The sequence below is a fragment of the Gracilinanus agilis genome, chromosome 4, assembly GCF_016433145.1.
Source record: "Gracilinanus agilis isolate LMUSP501 chromosome 4, AgileGrace, whole genome shotgun sequence".
Taxonomy (NCBI): domain Eukaryota; kingdom Metazoa; phylum Chordata; class Mammalia; order Didelphimorphia; family Didelphidae; genus Gracilinanus; species Gracilinanus agilis.
The window spans coordinates 511,394,882-511,409,406 of record NC_058133.1 but is presented as its reverse complement, the minus strand read 5'-3'; the positions used below and the strand labels follow the sequence as shown (position 1 = coordinate 511,409,406).

At 36.1% G+C, this 14,525-nt stretch overlaps 1 protein-coding gene across 1 annotated transcript in view; it reads right to left on the bottom strand.

Moving 5' to 3' along the window:
• CAB39 (calcium binding protein 39) overlaps positions 1–14,525 on the bottom strand; it is a 111,366-nt gene that overhangs the window by 70,529 nt on the left and 26,312 nt on the right. Inside the window, exon 2 of the mRNA XM_044673284.1 lies at positions 3,119–3,281. The gene's annotated coding sequence lies outside the window, so the exon portion shown is untranslated. The remainder of the gene's footprint in view (positions 1–3,118; positions 3,282–14,525) is intronic.

Sequence of the window (14,525 nt, the reverse complement as noted above, 5' to 3'; positions counted from 1 at the left end):
TCCAATTATGGTAGTCCAGCTTAGACTGGTCTTCTGGCCTGGTTGTGTTGTTTTGGGCATTAAGCCAAAGCTGAAAATAGCAAGTCCTGGACCTTGGACCAGTATGATTTTGGTGCTACTTCTTATGATTACTGAAATACACTGTCAAAGCTGTGAACTTTCCGGGAATTCTATTTTCTTTAAAACATTATTTTAAACACCTAAGAGAAAGATGTAAGAACCTTCCCTGGAACAAAAAAATGACAAAAAAAGGACTTTTTGAAGGTGTGTGTATATACATCATCTAATTTCACTAAGTATATTTCCATGATAGTCACAATCTTTTCAAATTTCCTGTGATCTGCTCCAGTTTTATCTAATCTTACTTTTTTTTTTTTTTTTAAACCTTTACTTTCAGTCTTAGAATCAATACTAGGTATTGGTTCTAAGGTAGAAGAGCAATAGGGGTTAGGCAATGGGAGTCAAGTGACTAGCCCAGGGTCACCCAGCTAAGAAGTGCCTGAGGGCGGCAAATTTGAACCCAGGACCTCCCATCTTTAAGCCTAACTCTCAATCCCCTGAGCCATCCAGCTGCCCCCCTTAATCTTACTTTTAAAAGTTTTTAGAAATACATTTGCATTTACATTTCAATGCTTCTATAAGCAGTTCAGTCCTAACTCATAGTGCATTCTTTTCCAGGAAGTGATATTTTTGCAACTGTGGAACTATTGACTTTTCATATTTTCCAAAGAGAGGCTGAGGCCATTTATCTGCCTCTCTGTTGACCATGTATGTGTGTGATATGTTACAGAGCCTTGTGAAAAGATGAACTGGTAGAAAACTTCAACCAAAAGAAAAATGGAGTCTAATACCTAGATTTATTTCCCGAATGAATGAAGAAGCTTGGATTTGGCCCAGAATGTTATACAACTACTAGCATGTTTTAGATTACTAAAATATATCATTAACACAATATAAAGGTATTTGAAGTTTAGATTTCTTGAAAAGTACTTTTTAAAAGTATTGCTATGTCTCTGTATGAACCTAAGAGAGTGATTCTGGGGCAGAGAGAACCAGAAAGGCCAGGATTTGAGAATAGCATCTGACACACAAACTTGCTGCAACTCACTATCCCAACCAACTATGCCTGTTAAGTTAAAGAAAAGTCAAAGGATCTGTACTAACAGAAGTAATTTCCATACCAGAAGTTTCCTACACTGGTGAAATCAAATTCAAAAAGAAATAAGGGCCACTATAAAACATACATAAAGATCCCTTTCTGCATGTATCAACTTAGAAAAACACGTGTTAACATTATCTTGTTTCAACTGAATTATTAATTATATTATTATTTCCCAATTACATTTTAATCTGGTTTTGGCACCTTTGGAGAGTATTTTGCAGCCTGATATCTCTTTCCTACTTCAATGGATCCAGAAAAGACAAAAATGACTTGGTTTTAAATGATGACACTTAAAAGCTAAGTGACCCTGGGCAATTCACCACTAGAGTTTCAGTTTCTTCATTTGGAAAATAGCAATATTTGACAATCTTGCTTCCAGAATTGTACGGAAAATTTTTTTTTTTTAAATTCTTAAAGCTCTTTATAAAAGTAAATTATCAGGGGGCAGCTGGGTAGGCCAGTGCATTGAGAACCAGGCCTAGAGAGATGGGAGGTCCTAGGTTCAAATCTGGCCTCAGGCACTTCCCAGCTGTGTGACCCTGGGCAAGTCACTTGACCCCCCATTGCCTACCCTTACCACTTCTTCTATTGACTCCAAGATGGAAGGTGAGGGTTTTAAAAAAGAATAAGAAAAAAAAAAAAGAATTGACTCCAAGACAGAAGGTAAGGGTTTAAAAAAAAAAAAAGGTAAGTTATCATTATTTATTCTTCAGTGTGCATAATAGGACAAGAAAATAAACCCATAATCCCAATTACTTAATGTATTTATATAAATTCATGATCAAGAGATATTGTAAAAATGGAAAAAGGAAGAATTTTTTAGAACTAAATGGCTTTGCCAATTTCCCAGATGACGGATTCTGAAATTAAATGTCACCCAAAAAGTGAGACTATGGTTGGTTAAGAGATTCCCTTCATGAAATCAAGACCTGCATGGTATTTAAATTTTTTAAAAGTCCCCAAAACATGTCTGACCCACATAAGGTCATTATAACATAGCTATATAAGATAAGGGAAGAGGTGCAAAGAACCTCAAAAAAAATCATGTTCTGTGTAATGTTTGTTTCGGGGTACCTATAACACAAAAAGTCTAGGGTTATCACCTTTTTCTTGGGCCACCTTCTCTACCCAGACTCTAGAAAATATTCCCTGCCCAAAAGCCAGGTTTTCTCTTTACTTAGTTTACTTGAAACTCATTGTTCAAGTAAACAAATCATTTTTAACATAAGGGCAATATATATTCCTTCCTTCATTTGATCTCTCCCTTTTAAAGAAGTTAGACAGCAAACATTTATTAAGCACCTACTCTAAGTACCAAGAACCATGCTGAGCCATTTCTTACAGGAAGCTTTTCCCAATGTTTCTTAATATCATTTGTTGTTGTTGAGGGCCTCTTAAATATTTCCTATTTACCCAGTATATAGCGCTTGTTTGTATATATTTGTTTGCATATTGTCTCCCTCATTATACTATGAGCTCCTTGAAGGCAGGGACCATTTTTTAACCTCTTTTTTGGAGCCCCAGGACTTAATACAGTGTTCAGGCACATAGTAAGTGCTTAACAAATGTTTACCGAAGGTCCTGGTTTCAAAATCTGACCTCAGACTATATGGCCTGGCTATACCTTGGGGCAAGTCACTTAATCTGAACTGCCTGGCCCCCTTGCCACTCCTCTTCTATCTTACAATTGACACTAAGAATGATGGTAAAGGTTTAAAAATAAAGAAATAACATTTTTTGGGTAGATACAAGGAAAGGTAAAAAAACAGTCGCTCTCAAGGTGGAGTTCACAGTCTAAGAGGGAAGAAAAGCATGCAAACAACTATGTACAAATCCCATGTGTTCAGGATAAACTAGAAATCATCTCAGGGGTTAAGGAACTATGATTAAGAATACCACCACATGATCACTCATGGCCCAAGCCAAAGTTCCCTGCTAACAACCACAGCCCCTTACCTCTATCTTCCTCAAAGGTCCCTTTTCCCTCAGTAGATGTTACTCCCGGTTTCCCTTCATCTTATTTGAGAAGACTGGTCACTTGAGGTATGTTATCCTTCACTGTTCTCCTAACTTACTTCTCTATTCTTTCCAGCCTCGGGACCTTCTCGTTTCTCAGAACCTTTTTAAAAAAATTTTAAAAATTTTAATAAAAAATTTCCACATACATTTTCCAAAGTTATATGATCCATATCGTCTCCCTCCCAGAGCTGACAAGCAATTCAATTTGGGTTATACATACATGTATTATCATACAAAACATATTTCCATATTATTCATTTTTGTAAACAAATAATCATATAAAACCAAAACCCCAAAACATACCCAAACAAAATAGTATATAATAAAAATATATAACTATATGTAACTATGTAAACAATACATATTTCTATATATTACATGTGAATATAATATATAAATAAAATAGCATATAATAAAATAAAATATCCAAATAAACAAGTGATAAACCGTATGTTTTCACCTGTATTTCTACTCCAACAGATCTTTCTCTGGAGGTGGGTAGTATTCTTTTTCATAAGTCCTCAGAATTGTCCTGATCATACTGTATTGCTGTTAGTAGCAAAGTCTATCCCATTTGATCGTCCCACAGTGTTTCAGTTACTGTGTACGATGTTCTCCCAGTTCTGCTTATTTTACTCTGCATCAGTTCATGTGGGTCTTTCTAGATTTTCTGAAATCATCCTGTTCATCATTCCTTACAGTGCAATAGTATTTCATCACCATCACACACCACAATTTGTTCAGCCATTCCCCAATGGAGGGACATCCCTTTAGTTTCCAATTCTTTGCCACCACAAAAATTGCAGTTATAAATATTTTTGTGCAAACAGGTCCTTTCCCATTTATTTTGGTCTCTTTGGGATACAGACTCCGTAGTGGTATTACTGGATCAAAATATATGGCATTCTTTCATAGCCCTTTGGGCATAATTCCAAATTGCCCTTCAGAGGGTTGGATCAGTTCACAGCTCCACCAGGAATGCATCAATATCCCAATTTTTGCCACATTCCCTCCAACATTTATCATTTTCCTTTACTGTCATATTGGCCAGTGTGATAGGTGTGAGGTGGAAACGCAGAGTTGCTTTAATTTTCATTTCTCTAATCAAGAGGATTTTAGAACATTTTTTCATATGATTATTGATAGCTTTGATTTCTTCATCTGAAAACTGCCTATATCCTTTGACCATTTATCACTTGGAGAATAATTATTTGGATTCTTATAAATTTGACTTATTTATGTATATTTGAAAAACAAGACCTTTATCAAAGAAATGTTATTATAAAATTTTTCCAGTTTGTTGTTTCCCTTCTAATGTTAGTTGTTGTATTGGGGTTTTGTTTGTGCAAAACCTTTTTATTTTTATTTTATTTATTTTTATTTTTTTAAACCCTTACCTTCCCTCTTGGAGTCAATACTGTGTATTGGCTCCAAGGCAGAAGAGTGGTAAGGGTGGGCAATGGGGGTCAAGTGACTTGCCCAGGGTCACACAGCTGGGAAGTGTCTGAGGCCAGATTTGAACATAGGACACCTCCCGTCTCTAGGCCTGGATCTCAATCCACTGAGCTACCCAGCTGCCCACACAAAACCTTTTTAATTTAATATAATCAAGATTATTTATTTTATACCTTGTAATGTTCTCTCTTATTTGGTCACAAATTCTTCTCTTCTCCATAGATCTGACAGGCAAACTATTCTACGTTCCCCTAACTTACTTATAATAATATCACTCTTTATGTTTAAATCATATACCCATTTTGACCTTATCTTGGTATAGGGTATGAGGATTTTTTTTTTTTTGGTCATACTGTTTTCCAATTTTCCCAGCAGTTTTTGTCAAATAGTGAGTTCTTAGCCCAAAAGCTGGGATCTTTGAGTTTAGGTCATTTTACCCCTAGTCTATTCCACTGATCCACCCTTCTATTTCTTAGTCAGTACCAGATTGTTTAGATGATCACTGCTTTAGAGTACAGTTTAAAATCAGGTACTGCTAGGCCACCTTTCTCAGACCCTTTTGATCAGCCCTGGGACTTAATGTGAGATAAAGAGAAGAGAGGAAGGGAAGGAGGAAGGAAAGGAGAAGGGGAGCTGATAGGAAAGGAGGAGAGAGAAACAAATATAAAGATTTATGATTTCAACCTGGAGAACTTCTACTATGTGGCTTTCTTCCACAGTGCAGATGAAAGCACATCCTAAGGTACAGTTACACGGGCCGGCCCAGGGCAATATAGCTAATAAATATAAAAGGCAATATTTCAACTAAAGTTTTCCCGATTTTCATCTCAGTATTCTAGCTGTTGACACACTGCTAATCCAATCTCCTCAAGAACATCCATTTGAAAACTGTGATAAATTTTATTCAAACTTTTAAAATTTCAATGAGTCATCTAAGAGTGCCTTCTGCAAATATTGAAAGTCAGTCCCTGCCAGGTTCCCTTACCCAGACTTTTTCACTGCTGATAAAAGAGATATATTACTACTAGCACTACAGAGGACAAAAGGTCATCTCTCCCATTCCATCATGTTCCTTTGTCCACAAGGTCTGGCTTGACATTGAACCTCCTCTCTGAAGGCCCTCATCTCTGAGTTTCTCCAGTATGGATATAGTCCCACATTTCCCAACATTGTTATCTAGTTTTGCAACAACATCATTCAAACAAATTACAAGGTGGGTAAGAAATGGAGATTCTATTAAGATCTGCTTAGAATGATAGGAATTAGGTTTTCCAGTTAGTTGGTATAAAGAACTCCCAGTAAAGCCACCCAGAGCATTGAGAAATAGTGATTCCTGTAGGGCCACCCAGCCAGTATGTGTCAAGAGTCAGAACTTGAACCCTGGGCTAATTGGCTTTGAGGTCAGCTCTCTATTGTGCCATATTAATGATTTCATTATAACATACTAATTAATGGCATTAAAACAGCACAGTATGTGCCAATAACTGAAAACCTGAATTATAGAGTCTGGTTGTAAAATAATGAGTTTGACAGTTTAAAGAACCAGAACGAAGGTTCTAGTAAATGTCAGCTTTGTTAAGTTGAAACTGTGAGATTTCCTTAACGTTTTCTTGTTTTTAATTTAATTCAACAAACATTCACATAAGCTTGGGAAGAGAGAAATAGTGTTAAGCACTGAAAAATATGCAAAGTTTTTAGATAAGATAAGGTCTCTGGCCTCATGAAAGTTATAACACATCCAAACACTTCTATCTCTAATATACTTTACACAGTACTATGGAAGTGCCTAAAAGGGAAACAAAGTCTTTGGGAACACACAGAAATTCAGCAAAGAAAAGCAGGGAAGACATTCTTCAAGATACATGCCTAGTACTGGGCTACATACTAAAGATGTCCAGAAAGGTCAAAACCAGTCCCTAATATATATATAGTATAGTCTCTCTATGAAACAAATTGAAGATCATTTCAAAGGGAAAGCATTAAAGAAAATCAAGAAAGGCTTCTTGCAGAAAATGAGACTTTAGCTGATACTTGAAGGCAGTCAAGGAAGTCAAGCAGGAAAGAGAAGGAAGGAGAAAATTCCAGGCATGAGGAATAGCCAATGCCAAGTCCACAGCAGGGGCAGAAGGAATGGCAGGAGGCAGAATGGAAGAAGGTTCCATTAGGGGCCCTCTTCCCTTTTTTTCTCCATATTCTCTCGCTCAGTGACTTCATCAGTTCCCAATGGGTTCAACTACAAATGATTCCTAGATGTGCACTGATCCAGCCCTAGTCTCTGTACCAAATTCAAATCCTATATCCCCAACTGCCTAAAGATCATTTCTCACTGGATATTCCCAAGGTAGCTCAAATTGAGAACATCTAAAACTCATTATCTCCCCCCCCCCCAAAGCCACTCATCACTCTTCTAGACTTTCCATCTACTGTTGAGGGTTGTGTCTACTTTCCACTCTCACTCAGTTCATATATGCAATCAGTTATCAAATGTTATTTCTATCTCTAACCCCTCTCCTAGTCCCATTCTTCCCACTCACACAGCTATCACTGCTAGGTCAGAACTCCATCCCTTCTTAGGTGGTACTGCAACAACTTTCTATTTCATTTGTCTGCTTTTAGTCTCTTCCCCATTCCAAACTATCCTCCACACAACTGCCAGTTTTTCTCTGAAAAGCTGATCTCCTTCCCTCTCTCTCTCCCCCTCCCCCTTTTCTCTCTGTCCCAAATCCCTCCTCCCTCTCTCTTCTCATAAATCCATATTACAACTAAAATTCAAATATAATTCCCTTGCTGATACCTTCCCAGTCTTCTCACATAGGACTCCCCCCTCCATACACTTTACAGTTAGACTGGCCTAACTTGCTGTCCCTCACACGGGGCACTCCAGTTTCTGTTTTTTGTCACAAACTGTTCCCTATGTTTTCCCTCTTCACTTTCTTCCCTTTCTGAAGCCTCAGATCAAAGGCTACCTTCAGTCCAAGGCTTTTTCTGATCCCCACATCTACTGATGCCTTTCCCTCCCAAGTTTCCTTGTATTTGTTTTGTACAAACATATACACATGTTGTCATTCCTGTTCAAAAGAACGATCCTGAAGACAGTGACCATTTGCTCAATGTAAGAAAGAACTTTCTAATAATTAGTGCCACCTAAAACTACAAAACAAAACCTACTACTGCAGAACATAGGATGTGAGATGGTGGCTTTGGGCTGTTTACTCTCTCTGTCTCTCTCTCCCACCTCCCCCTTTTCTCAGTCCCCACCACACTAGATTATTCCATAATACTGCCCCTTCTGATTCATCTCTTCTTTCTTGAAACTCAGTCCCCATGCCTGAATTAGACTGGATTTCATATTTTTCTGACCACTTCACCTCTATGTGTTCTGCTTTCTTTTTTCCCCTGGGAATCCTCCCAATCCAAAAGAGATTCTACTTAATTTACTTCTCTACTTTTTCTGTCCTTTCTTAACTATATCATCTCCTACTATGTCAATACAGGCAGAGAATATCTGGATCTCCCTCCAGCATCACACATTAAAGTAATGAACTGCTAGTTATTATTTTGTTCAGTGATGACAAAGGCAAAGTAATACAAACAAGAATCAACCAATCCAAAAAAATATATTATTAAAGCATTTTCTATAAGTCAGACACTGTACTAAGAATGTCTAGGAAGAAAATATCTATTGGAAAGGGAAGCCTGTGCCATGAATCTGCCCCAGAAGCAACTCCAATGTACCAAATCTAAAACTTAATCATCTTCTGAAATCCATAAGCTCTTCCTCCTGAGGCATTTCAGTACTGACTCCACCCTCTCCCTCAGAAAGGTCCATTCCTATCATCGGCCTTTAGTTCAGGCCTTATTATTTTATACCCAGACACATTTCGTTTCCAATTTCTCTTTCTAGTACTCCTGCTCTAAAATCCACCCTATCCACTGATCACAAAAGTTCTCTTCCTATGTTATACCTCTTTTCTCCCCATAGCACTCCATAACAATCCAATGTTATATATACTATTCCATTTGATGATCTCACCAGTTCCCACGGATTCAATTATCTCTGTGCATGTATTCCCAAATCTATATAATCAGTCCTAACCTTTCTCTCCTGAGTTCCAATTTCCCATTACTGCCTTTTGAGCAAAACGAACTGGAAGTCTCATATGCCTTAATGTGTCCAAAAAGAATTTAGTATCTAACTCATTTCCCCTCCCCACCTCCCCAACTTTTCTAAATCATCCAAGGCATTACCATACTCCCAAACACATTAAGAAATGCTTGTTAAGTATCAATATTCAAAGTCTTTTGCATGGCATTCAGGCTATTTCATGATCTGGCCCTATCTTTCCAGCCAAATCTAGATGCAAAAATACCTTACATTCTGGCCAAACTAAAATGTGTATCACCCCGAACATACCTCATAATCTTAGGTCTCCACATCTTTAATAATAAGCTTCCCTTACCTAGAAAGCTCTCCTCTCTTCTTCTTGCTTTCCCATTCCCTAGCTACAGAAATTATTCAAGATCTAGTTGAAATGCTGCTTCATCTTTTATCATGCTCCTCACAACAGAGATGAATTCTCCCTCTTGCACATTCCCAGAGTATGTGCCTTCTTCTTTGTGCTTGCCACTGCCTGCTTTGTATTACACCTGCTGTATTCTGCCACGTATTATGGGCACATGTATGTGCATGTCCTATCTGACAAACCAAAACGTAAGTGTACTGATTTTGTTAACTTCTTCAGCTATCTACCTCGTATAACAATACAGAAAAAGCTTCACACTCATAGGAAATCATTTAGTAGCTGAAGAATGAATGTAAAGCTCCATATTCTTCCTTGTCTTCCAAAAGTAGGGGAGTAATCAATTTAGGAGAAAAGACTTACCAAACTACAAAAAATTTTAACAGCAAAGGCAAAAGGTTAAAAAAAAAAAAAAAGCTATGCACTCACTGCTCCCTAAATACCCATGTTGCTTACATAACAATCACATTCTTTTCTTACTTAAAGTACATTCCACATTTTATAGAGCTTGGTACCTTATAGGTAAATGTATGGTTATTTGAGGAAATTTGTATTTTCATGGAAAATAAGCAAGTTTTACACCTAGAGAGGGAACAACTATTGGAGGCTTTATATCAATTTTGTATGGCAAAAGAAAATGAGTATCAGCTAATGGAAAACTAATCCTAGCAGTGAGACTTACTTTATTGATGACTTTGTTTTTTTCGACATAAATTTTCTTTATTCTGACCTAAAAATTAGGTCTGCAACTTGATAACCTAACTGGAGCATGCATGATATATTCCAGTGAAACCATTAGCCATCTATATAACAATATCCGTATATACACACCCAAGTATATAGCTGTAATTATTAAGTAACATCTGGGGATTCAGCGAGCAATATATTTTTTCTTGCTCTTTTGCTTTTGGTGTTAAATGTGTTTTTTTTTTTTCTGAAATTGTTCTCTTTTCTTCTATATCCACAACTCCTGTTTTGGAAGATGAGGAAAAATATATGTACATACACGTATACTTATTATGTACATGTGCATATATGTATATGTACCGTTTGGAGCAACATAGCAGCCCAATGGACTGGGGAGTTAGTAAGCCCCAAATTCAAACCTTACCTCAAGTTATTAATTAACCTCTCTCAACCTGGTTTCTCATCTGTAAAAGAGAGCTAACAGCAGTATTTATATAATAACTGGTTTGTTTTTGTGAGGATCAAGAGATGACATGGAAAGCGCTCTACAAACTTTAGTATTATTATTAGTTCTTCCTAGACAAAATCAAGCTCCCTTTTTTAAGGCTTTTTCTTCCACTGTTTACTCACTTCTGGCAGGATCCTTAATGTTATCAACAGTATAAACTTCAAGTCAGAATTTCATCGTTGCACCTCACTAAGTAACAACATACATTTTGGAGAAAATGTTTTTCAGAATATGTTTCCTCAAAAATATCAATAGATGACTCCAATGACCTTAGGTGGGAAGGCTGCTCCAGGTTAATGTGTTAACCACTTCCTTCTACAGTAGATGTCAAAATAGGATCTTTAGTCTATCTATCACTACAGTCAAATCATTTGTATACATACACAGCCAGCACTCCAATCAATTGGTGGCCAGATGTACACGAGAGTACAGCAGTTACAGGATGCTTCTCTTCTGGTCCCTCCATCTAAAACCTTCACCCCTGATCTATCCGAGAGGGAAGAAACGTAAAAATGTTTCAAAGCAATATGATGCATTTGAAGTGTCTGGCCTTATATCCAAATAGCTGCCTTAGCCACAAAGTATTCTTAATAATGCCTTCCCCTGACATCCATTTCTAGGGAACCCGAATTTATGGAGAGATTTCTAAAACAAAAAGAACATCTTGTTCTACAACACTGAAGAGACTGCCAGACTTGGTTTAATCTGTTGGTTATTTGACTGAACTTCTTTTTCTCCCTTTCTTTTTCATATTCTATTCTAAGGAAGAATGTATAATGAATTGAAATTTAATTTTTAAAAAAAGGATACACAAAATATGTTCGATCTAGCTGATACAAAAAAGAACAATGCACCTCTTAGAAAGAACAAACAACAAATATTTGACAATGTGTATGTTTATTTTGGAAGTTGCATGAAAAGCTATCTCTGATTCACAATATGAAGAACAGTGCTGTGTGTTCGAATTAAAAACAGCTTTTCATGCAACTGGAAACTAAAAATTTCACAGGGTCAAAAATTCAGAGCCAAAAGGACTCATCTAGTACAACTTCCTGGTTTTACAGAAAAGAAAACAGTCCAAAGAGGTGAAGGAACTTGCTAAAGCCAGAAGTCTCCTGACTCCAAAAACAGCCTATGCTCTCTTCACTGGGCTATACGGGGTCAGATTTAACTTGGAATGCCAGGACACAGATTTCTTGTCATAAAAAGGCCTTAGTCATAAGACATCTGGTACAAATCTCTCACTTTACAGGTAAAGAAACTGAGGGCTAGAAAAGAGACTCAATTTCATTCTGTAGGGAATAACTATAGGTTTTTAAGCAAAAGAGTGAAAACAATCAACCTACTGATTTAGGAAAATTGTTCTGCAGACATAGGAACCAAAAAGGAGATGAGTGAAGCACACAGAAAAAACAATGGGATGACAAATGGACAGCCCAACCGATGCAATGATTGATGTAACTTCCTATAAAAAACAACTGACTTGGGATAAAAGGTAAGGTGAGAATATCTAAGCATCATAAGAACAACAGAAAACTACCACCACCACCAAAAATCCTGGACACCAAATTCCAAGAAATCATTAATGAAAATTTCCCAAATCTATTAGAACCAGAGGGAAAAGTGAAAATAGAATCTATCCATCACTTCTAACAAAGAAATACTAAAATGAAATCTAACAGCCATATAATGCTTCTTTAACAAAGGGGAAAAAAAACTGCATGCACTCAGAAAAAAATGTTCAAGTACTAAGAAACCACAATCAGAATCACACAAGATTTGGCACCTACCACAATAAAGGACAAGAGAATTTAGAATACATTCCAAAAAATAAAATAAAATAAATAAAATAAAATAAAGGCTATTTAAAACAAGAACTTACTATATGAAATTAAGTATAATTCTGAGGGAAGAAGGGACTTTTAATGAAAGAGGTGAATTGAAAGCATTTTTTATTTTTAAATAAGTCTAGAGCTAAAAGAAGAGAACAGAATAAAGAAATAAACAGAAATAAAGAAGGGAGCCATAAACAAAACAAATTCCCAACTTTGGAGGGAAGATCATAAAAGGATTGATAGGACAAGAAAGGGCAAAAACCTATGATAGGATATGGAATTAGAGAAGAGGAAAGGGGCAAAAGAGTAGATAGAAACAAATGGCTTACTAGTGTTGAACAAACTATTCTTTGTAAAAAGGGGTTGGAGGGTAGGGGGAAAGTACAAGAAGTTAGGCTAGATAGGATGTTGTTTATAAAAAGCAGACTTTGTAAATGAACTCCCAAAGGAAAAAAATCTCCTGGATTAGATGGATTGGAGTGAATTTTATCAAAATTTCAAAGAACAACTGATTCTGATATTATATAAGTTAAATTTATAAAAACAGGAAAAGAATCTGTGGTACAAATTTGGTATTGATACCTAAAACTAGAGGGAAACAAAGAAGAGAATGAAAATTCTAGACCAGTATCACTAATAAATATTGACACAAATATAGAGAGCAAATATTTTAAAAGAGGTTATAACGGGGCAGCTGGGTAGCTCAGTGGACGGAGAGTCAGGTCTAGAGATGGGAGTTCCTAGGTTCAAATCCAGCCTCAGACACTTCCCAGCTGGGTGACCCTGGACAAGTCACTTGACCCCCATTATTGCCCACCCTTACCACTCTTCCACCTAGTAGCCAATACACACAGAAGCTAAGAGTTTGGGGGAAAAAAAAAAAAAAGAGGTTATGAAATATAAGAAATGTACATTATGGCTAGGTAGAATTTATATCATGAATATTAAGTTGGTTCAATATTAGGAAAACTATTAACATAAAAGAAAATATAAATAAAAAGTAATAAAAAGATTATATCAATATGGAAATAACTATAATTCTGTTAAGTACACATAAAAAAATGTAGGAATAAATGAACCTCTCTTTAATACAGTAAATAATCTCTCCAAAACCCAAGAGCCAGCACATACACAAATATATATATACATATATATATATATATATACACACACACACAAATGATATGTGTATGTGTATATAACATGTATATAAAATGAAGATAAACTGGAATCCTTTCAGGGGAAAAGCAAAAAAATCTTTTGTCACTATTATTATGCAAGAGTGCTAGAAGTATTAACATAGCAACAAAAGAAGAAAAATTAAAATAAAGCAAAAGAATAGCATAGGCCACAAAGGAACACTTTTTTGGAAGGCAGATGATATGATGGTCTCATAGAGAATTCTAGGCTATTTAAAAAAAAACAACTTTTCATTTAATCTACCTTTCTGTAATATTACCAACAAAACCTAGTAGGAAGGGATAGGAAGGCCATTCCTTTCAAGAGGAATTCATCTACCAAGACATACACTGCAGTTATATGAATACAACTATAAAATATTCTTTTCAGAAATAAAGATAATATGATCAATATTAATTGTTATGGATTTTTAAAAAAAGGAAAACATCTATCTATAACCATTTAGAAAGAATGCTCCAGATTACTAATTAGAGAAATGAAAACTAAAGCAATTCCAAGGATTCGAAGAGATGTTCAATGGTATATTCTTAGGGAAGCTGTGATTGATTCGATAATTCTGGAAAGCAATTTGGAACTTGGCCCCAGTAATACCATTACTAGGTTCAATACCCCAAAGAAATCAAAGAAAGTGGAAAAGGATCCACATATACAAAATTAATAGCGTTTCTTTTTAGCTGTAGCAAAGAACTAAAACTAAAGAGGTTGTCTATCAGAGAATAGCTAAACATCATGGTATTAGAAATATTAAATTATATTATTATTATATTATTGTTGTGAAATAAATTATAAAAAGGATGGGTTCAAAGGAATCTGGGAAGTCTTATAGGAACAGGCGCATAGTGAAATAAGGAGAACCAGAAAAAGATGAAGAATTCAGGTAATAAGATTACAAAGAAAAACAACTCCAAAGACCTACAAAGGCAGAGACCACCATAACTCCCAAAGAATTTGCAATGCTATTCATCTTCTGATTAAAAAAAGTGAACACAACTTGCAAAATGAGCCACAGCTAATCAATATTTATTAAACACTTACTATCTACAACACCAACACTGTGCTAAACACTGAGGATATAAATACAACAAAGATGGAGAAATCTGAAGAAATGTAGCCGGGTGGGAAATGAAGAACTGGCTAGC